Source organism: Nicotiana tomentosiformis, chromosome 12 (genome assembly GCF_000390325.3).
Source record: "Nicotiana tomentosiformis chromosome 12, ASM39032v3, whole genome shotgun sequence".
In the NCBI taxonomy this organism is placed as follows: Eukaryota; Viridiplantae; Streptophyta; class Magnoliopsida; order Solanales; family Solanaceae; genus Nicotiana; species Nicotiana tomentosiformis.
In genome coordinates this window covers 101,490,746-101,499,946 of record NC_090823.1, presented here as the reverse complement: position 1 = coordinate 101,499,946, position 9,201 = coordinate 101,490,746, and positions in this window count along the sequence as shown.

The window sequence follows — 9,201 nt, the reverse complement described above, 5'->3', positions numbered from 1 at the left end:
AAGATATCATCTTCAAAGAGGCCCAGTTTAGTTCCACACGTGAAATGACGTGGCTCGACAAGTCAAACGGAAGAGCCAATAGGATCATGCCACTTGTCAAAATGATAAGGCATGCCATGTCACATCAAAAGGCCAATGAAACTGCGCCACTTGTGTAAGTGAGATGTTCTGGCCAATCAAATGTGACCTTGTCACACTTCAATTTGATTGGTCGGAAAGAGTTTGTTCTTATCATAACTCTTCCCTCCCACAATTATAAATAGGGGTTTTCATAACCCAGAAAAGGGATCAGAAGTTATAACAAGAAGACACAAGGGAGCTCGTGGATCAAAGGCCACAATTCTCTGCAAATTGCAAATGTCCAAGCATTCAAGCATTCAAGCACTTCAACACAAATTTCAAGTATTCAAGATAAAACAAATTTAAATTCAAGGCTACTTGTTAGTCATAGAATTCGTGGCAACCATCAAAGCATTCGCAACAGATAAAACAAATTTAAATTCAAGATCAAGCTCAAAGACCCTTGAATTTATATTGGAAAAGTAGAATCAGAGGAACCATAGAGATTATAACACTCAAATTACTCGAAATCAAATACTACGATTGTTGCAATATTTCCGGTCTTGATTTTATTTTTTCGACGCAAATTTATTGTCTAATCCTACTCCAAACCAAATTTAAAGAACTTTAAAACCTTCAAGGTGTCAACTATCTATATTAAGCGCTGAAACGCTCCCGGGTCATCCAAAACCCGATCCGAACATACGCCAAAGTCCAAAATCATCATACGATCCTATTGGAACCGTCAAATCCCGGTTCCGATGTCGTTTACCCAAAACGTTGATTCAAGTCAAACTTAGCCCTTTTTAGCCAATCTTAAGGAACCAAGTGTTCCGATTTCAACCCAAACCCTTCCAAATTCTAAACTAACCATCCCCGCAAGTCATAAAGCAGTTAAAACACATACAAGGGAGTCTTAGTTAAGGGAACAGGGATCTAAAAAGTAAAATGACCGGTCGGGTCGTTACACAAAGTTAGACAAGACACTTACCTTAACGGAGTTAGGCTGATATCCCAAAATAGCCTTCTTGCGCGAAACGACGTTCGGACGACTCCAATCTAATCAAAATATTTTTATAAATTAATTATAATTCATAGAAAATAATTTTGTATAATAATACGTCGATTTCTAACGAATCGACCTCAAAATCTTAAATTTTTGTTTTTGAAACGTTTTGCAAATTTCTCCAATTTCTTCCATTTGATTCACTAATAATTGATGAAAACAACCATGGAATCATGAAGTATAATCGCTTTTGGATATAGTACACTTACCCCAATCCATATGGTGAAAATCGCCTCAAAAAGCGCTTCAATCCGAGCAACATAGCTCCAAATATGTTAAAATGGCTAAAACCCCGAAATATAGCTTATGCCCAGGTAGTTCGCATCTTTAAAATGCGACCTATTTCAACTTATTTCCAAGCAGAAACTGTAGTACCAGTCTCCAGTAAATTGATCATAAATTTCTATACAAATGTCCACATGATTAATGGTTTAACTTTCTGGAAACTAGACACCAAGGGATACAACTTTTATGTTTTGCTCATCTCCCAATTCCTTATAGATGTCGAGATATAAGCTCCCAAATTCAGCCTTGTGCAGCAGATATTTCTTCTTCGCGATTTCAAAACTCTTCCCAGACAGCCTGTAGTGTATCAACCATAACTTTTTATACACAACTCCAAATTCCAAACGGTTTAAATTTCTAAAAAAAATAGACACAAAGAGCTAGAACTGTCATTTTTGGATCATCTCCTAATTCCTTATATATTGCGAGATATAAGATTCCAAATTCAGCTCTGTGCAACAAAACTTTCTCGCGATGCACATTGTTGTAACCAAAACCAACAATTAAAAATGGCCTAGAAATGGTCTGAAACAATTCTGAAACTCATCCGAGCCACTCGGGCCCCCATCTAAATATATCAACAAGTTCCATAACATAATACAGACTTAGTCGAGGCCTTAAATCACATCAAACAATATCAAAATAATGAATCGCACCTCGAATCGAACTTATGAGTTTATGAAATTTTCCAAATTCTATATTTTGTGCCGAAACGTACCAAATCAATCCGGAATGACTTTAAATTTTACATGCAAGTCATAAATGACATAATGGATCTGTTTCAATTTCCAGAATTAAATTCCAACCCCGATATCAATAAAGTCAACTCCCGGTCAAACTTTTCAAAAATCTTCTATTTTTCAACTTTCGTCAAAATACGCCGAATTGTCCTACGAACTTCCATATCAAAATCTGGACATGTGCCTAAGTCTGAAATCACCATACTAAGCTATTAGAATCATCAAAATTCCATTCCGGGGTCGTTTGCTTAAAAGTCAAATCTCCGGTCAAACTTTAGAAATTCAAGCTTTATAAAATCAAACCTTTTATTTATTATTTTTCAAAAACTAACGCAAAATGTGCCTATGCACCTCGGAATAACTTCATATTTTATACGTAAATCATAAATATTATTACGAAGCTGATCGAACTTTCGGAATCCAAATCGGGACCCGGTATCAAAAAAAATCTAATTATGGCCAAATTTAGGAATTCTTTAAACCTTTAAATTTCTAGTTTCCGTCAAATGGCGATACATCAAGCTAGGGACTTCCAAGTTTGATTCCGGGCATACGCCCAAGTCCCAGATTATGATACGGACCCACCGGAATCGTAAAAATACTGATCCGGGTCCGTTTGCTCAAAACATTGATCGAAGTCAACTCAAATGAGTTTTAAAGGTAAAATTTCACATTTTCTTTATTTTTTCACATAATAATTTTCCAAAAAAAGATACGGATTGCGCACGTAAATTGAGGAAGGCTGAATTGAGCTATCCGGGGTCTCGGAATACATAAATAAAGGTTAAAAATTAAAAATAACCTATCGGGTCATCACAAAATATTTAGACTAATTATAAGGATAGCTAATGCACTAACGTATATTAATCCAACCACAATGTGCCTACTACTAAAATTGAGGATTAATAAGCTTTTTATGACATATACAAGAACACGCCTCAAAATTGTTATCACATATACAAGAACACAACTCATTGATCAAGTATAATATTTATGTATAGTAAAAACCAACTTTTCAATAGTAGAGTAAATACCAAATAAAGCCAAAGCAGTTAAATTAGCATATAGTTTATGTAAATTGATAATACATAATATCCCAATCTCAAATTTTGAAAAGTAACAGAAAAATCATAGTTGAACTGCAAGAAAGCTACATAACTTTCAGAACATAATATATTACATCATAACAAGAAGATTATATAAAATATTATTTATGAGATCGATAAGGATAATTGTTTACCTAAACCAATGAAAATTATCAACACTTTAGGTAGATTCAACGACGCCAATTGTCAAGGGCTATTCTTTAAGAACACAATTTTAAAATTGTGATATGTATACTATAGTCAATTAGCAGAGGTAATAAATTTAATTTTGTGAGAATATATGAGAAACTTCAGCTGGCATAACAATTAGTAATTAAAATTATACATCAACCATAGAGTGTGGCATAATATTTAGTAATTAAAATTATATATCAACTATAGAGTGATAAAAATCTTAAATTAATAAAATATTAACTTGATATGAGTTAGAATACCTAACCAATTTTATGTGATGAATGCAACAATCCAACAACCTATACAACATTTGTAAGTGACTTTAAACCAATGATCATACATGAAACATAAAACAATGATCATATATAAGACATATATAGTTGAATTATTACATAACTTCAAGAATATAGTACAAGATAGAAATTGTCACGACCCAATTTCATAATAGGCCGTGATGGCGCCTAACGTCGCCGCTAGGTTAGCCAACTGTAAACTAGTCACATGATTTCCTCTTTTTAACAAATTCTTTTCCAAGTAATTAAACTTTCTTTAAATTTAAAAGGATTTGAGAATAACAGATCTAAAATAATTAACACGAAAGCAACTGTGTGCGATCATAATCATAATCATAGAATAAAATCAAAATCGTAAATCTACTAGTGTATGCCAAGACCTGGTTTCACAAGTATATGAGCATCTAGTAGAATATACAAAAGAATACTAGTCTATTGTCCGAAGTGAAATAGACAGAAAAATACAATCAAAAGAAAGACTCCGGCTGCTGCAGAATGACTCAGAAGGCAGCTCACCATGAAGCCCCGAAGTGGTAATCAACTGTGCGCGCTGGACTGATATCCAGATGCACCTGCCTCAAATCCCGCACATTCAGTGCAAAAGTGTAGCGTGAGTACATAAACAACATGTACCCAGTAAGTATCTAGTCTAACCTCGAAGAAGTAGTGACGAGGGGTCGACTTCGACACTTACTATAGGCCAACAATATAACATACTGTGAAATTCTAATTAAACATGATATATATAGATGACAATAGAACTTGGAGCAACGATTATTAAACAATACTTTTACCATAGTAAGAACCAAATCTTTTCCCTCAATTTAACTATTTAACCTCTCAAGTCAAAGAAACGATATCAAATATAATAGGGCTTCAATATTATCACGCACGAATTATGCCAAGGACATACGGCTTGTTCCAAATATATATAAACATAAACTGTGTGCACTACCGAGGGTCGATCAGCACGAACCATAGATGCATCTATTAACCTGCCGAGGCGAACGGCCCGCTTCCATGAGAGTAGTAGAAATTTACCCCGCTCGTGGAATATACTTGCGACGCGGTTGAACATAATTTTTTTTTAATCAAGTTATCATAATATCCCTCAATTCTTTCCAAAATAAGAAATTCAATTAGAAACTCTTAAAATCTTGACATCCTCAACCTCAACTCTATTCAAGACAATTAATAAGTATAATCAAATAACGGTGTCAACAAAATATGGTGAAACCTAAAACTACCCGGACATAAGCATGAGGAGTAGATACGTACGAACTCTCATCACCTCGCGTGTATGTAGCCCCCCACAAATAGAAACACATATGAATTTAGTTCACCTATGGGGTTAATTCCCTCTTGCAAGGTTATAAAAATAACTTACCTTGTCTCAAGCTTACTTCCGATCCAAGATTTGTGCTGAAACCCTCAATTTGGTGCCAAAATGACTCGAAACTAGTCAAATGTTATATAAAATAGTCAATATAGGCTCAAAAGTTCATATTCTAACTATTAAAGCGATTACCCAACCCCAATTGAAAATTTCCAAAATTCACCCCCGGGCCTACGTACCTGGATTCCGGAAATTTTCGAAGAAAATTGTTACCAATAACCTCATGAGTTCAAATATATGATTTTCACTAAGTTCCATAAAATTTCGTGGTCAAATCCCATTTTTATACAAAACCTTGGTTTTTCATCTAAACCCATAATTTCACAAATTTTTACATATTAATCTACCCATAGTCTATGTATCTAACTCATGTTGTGTAGAAATTACTTACCTCAAAGTGCTAGGTGAAACCCCCTTCCAAGAGCTCCAAGCATTGCCTAAGAGATGAAAGAAAATGAGTTAAATGGCCTAAGTCCCGCATTTAATAAGCTGTGCACAGGCCTCAGATGTCGCATTTGCGATATCTGGTTCGCAAATGCAAAGGTCGCAAATTCGAAAAACTCCTCACAAATGCGAACCCTGGGCTTCCACTGCCAAGGTCGCAAATGCGAGCAAAGTGTCGCAAATGCGAACACTGCCCAACTCAGGATTCTTCGCAATTGCGAAGCCTTCCTCGTAAATGCGAGGTTCACAAATGCGAATTAATTCTCACATTTGCGAGACCTGCTACAGCTGCCAAGAAACACCAGAAAACTGAAGTTTTTCACATCCTGCCGAATATCCGAAACTCACTCGAGCCCTTGGGGCTCCACACCAAATACATACATAAGTCTAACAACATCATACGAACTTGCTCAAGTGATCGAAACACTGGAATAACATCAAAAAACCACGAATCGGACGCCAAAATGCATGGATTAACTCATGAACTCAAAAATTTCTAAAATTTCTTCCGCGCATCCGATTCCTATCAAATGAACTCGGAATGATGCCAAATTTGGTGTGCAAGTCTTAAATGATATTATAGACCTAATCCAACTTCCAGAACCGGAATATGAATCTGATATCAAAAAGTCCACCCTATGTCAAACTTTCCAAAAAATTCAAATTTTTATTTTTTGCCAAATGACCCCGAAACGACCTACGGACCTCCAAATCCAATTCAGGACGTGCCCCTAAGTCTAGAATCACTATACGAAGCTATTCCCAGGCTCGGAAGCCCAAGTCAATCACACATGCCCTGAGCATATCCTCCAAAATCTGAACTGTCCGCTCCGACTGCCCTTGGTCTACAGATGAAAGGCTGTGCTAAGCTCTACACGGGTCCCTAATTCACTCTGTACTGCTCTTCAAAAATGTGAAGTAAACTCAGGGCCTCTATCTGATATGATGGAAATTGGCACACCGTACAACCGAACTATCTCTTGAATATAAATCTGGGCCAACCTCTATGAAGTATACGTAGTCACAACCGGAATGAAATGTATCGACTTGGTCAATCTATCAACAATGACCTACATTGCATCGAACTTCTGCAAGGTCCACAGCAACCCAACTACGAAATCCATAGTAATGCGCTCCCACTTCCACTCATGTATGGTCATCTGCTGGAGTAGGCCACCTGGCCTGTAGTACTCATACTTAACTTGTTGACAATTTAGACACCTAGGTACATACTCAACTAGGTCTTTCTTCATCCGCCGCCACCAATAATGCTGCCTCAGGTCACGATACATCTTCGTAGCACCTGGGTGAATGGAATATTGAGAACTGTGTGCCTCTTCTAAAATCCTCTCCCTCAAGCCATCGACATTAGGAACACATAGACGACCCTGGAGTCGCAGAACACCATCCTCGCCGATAGTAACCTCTTTGGCACCACCATGTAGTACCGTCTCTCTGAGGACTAACAAGTGCGGATCATCAAGTTGTCGAGCCTTGATCTGCTCCATTAGTGAAGACTGGGCAACGACGCATGCAAGAACTTGGCTGGGTTATAAAATATCCAACCTCACAAGTCTGTTAGCCAAGGACTGAATGTCCAAAGCTAATGGTCACTCCTCTACTGAAATGAAGGCCAAGCTACCCATACTCTCTGCCTTTCTGCTCAAGGAATCCGCGACTACATTCGCCTTGCCCGGATGATAAAGAATGGTGATGTCATAGTCCTTCAGTAACTCAAGCCATATGCACTACCTCAAATTGAGATCCCTTTGTTTGAACAAATGCTGCAAGTTGCGATGATCAGTGTAAACCTTATAGGACACCCCATAAAGATAATGCCTCCAGATCTTAAGAGCATAAACAATAGCGGCCAACTCCAAATTGTGCACAGGATAATTCTTCTCATGGGGATTCAGCTGACGTGAAGCATATGCAATAACTCGCCCCTCCTGCATCAATACACAACCCAAACCAATGTGTGAAGCATCGCAATACACAGTATACATCCCCGAACTAGAAGGCAACACCAGGACCGGTGTTGTAGTCAACATTGTCTTGAGCTTCTCGAAGCTCGCCTCACAATCATCGGACCAACAGAACGGAGCACCCTTCTGGGTCAATCTAGTTAAAGGTGCTGCAATAGATGAGAAGCCCTCCACAAATCGGCGATCAAATAATACCGAAACATCTTTATCGCAGACAGAAATAATACCTGTGATCACGGCATCTGAGGCCACTACATCTGGTATGGCCGGGAAAGCATAGAACCTAGATGGAGTGCCACCTCACTGGCCTCCACCTCTAGGATGACCCCTACCCACTTGCATCTGCCTCTAGGTGGCCAGATGGCTGGTGCGGCTACTGGTGCTAAAATCATGGGTTGTTGACTATGTTGCACCGCCTTGCCCCGGAGTGTGGGACAAAATCTCTTCATGTGACCAGGATCTCCACACTCGTAACAACCCCTTGGAGCGGTGGACTGTTGCCCTGAAGTGAGAACCTGATGGCCTAAATACCCACCAGAAGGACCCTGAATAGCTGGTGGGCGGTAAGAACTCTCTGGCATGGCACTGAAATAGGGTCTCGCCGGATAACCCCGAGGAGGTGGTGGTGCTGGATATGTGGGCCTGCTAGGCTGACACCTGCCAAACTGGCCTCGGCCCCTTGCCGGGGCACCTCTAAACTCCCTAGAATAACAGACCCTTTTGTCCCTCTGCATATGCTCTCTACCTCTCTGACGGTAACCCTCAATCCTACGAGCTATCTCCACTACTACCTGATAAGAAGTCCCCATCTCAACCTCCCGAGCCATAGTAGCCTGAATACTTGAGTGTAACCCCGCAACAAACCTTTGCACTCGCTCCGCCTCAGTAAGAAGTATCATAAGTGCATGGCGAGACAACTTAGAGAATCTCGCCTCATAATCGGTCACTGACATCTAACCCTGTTGGAGATGCTCAAACTGCAACCGCAAATCTTCCCTCTTAGAGGGTGGAATATACCTGTCCAAGAATAGGCGTGTAAACTGGTCCCAAATCATGGGAGGAGAACCTGCCGGTCTGCCAAGAAGATAAGACTGCCACCACTTACGGGCCCTGCCCTCTATCTGGAAAGTAGTGAAATCCACCCCGTGGGACTCCAATATCCTCATGTTGTGCAGTCTCTCCCTGCACCTATCAATGAAGTCCAGGGGATCCTCATGTCGCTCACCCCCGAAGATAGGAGGATAAAGCCTGGTCCATCTATCCAATAGCTTCTACGGCTCTCCGGTCACAGCTGGTCTAGGCTTAGGTACATCTAATGCAACTGGCTGGGCTCCGCCCATGAGTAGTGTGCCCGGGGTCTGATATATGGCAACTGCATGTCCTGGAGCCTGAGCAGTAGGGGTTTGTGCTCCCCTTCCCGCCTGAGATGTGGCTGGGTATGCTGGAAATAAACCAGCCTGGGCCATAGAATCCATGAACCGTAGCATATGGACCATGACCTCCTAAAAGCATGGTGTTGACATAAAATCGACCGGGGCTGGCTCTGCGGTAGGCACCTCACCCTGCTCCTTAATAATGGGATCCTCCACAAGATCCGTTGGTGGTGCAGCTGAGGCAACTCTGGGACGTCCTCGTCCCTTACCTCGGGTTGG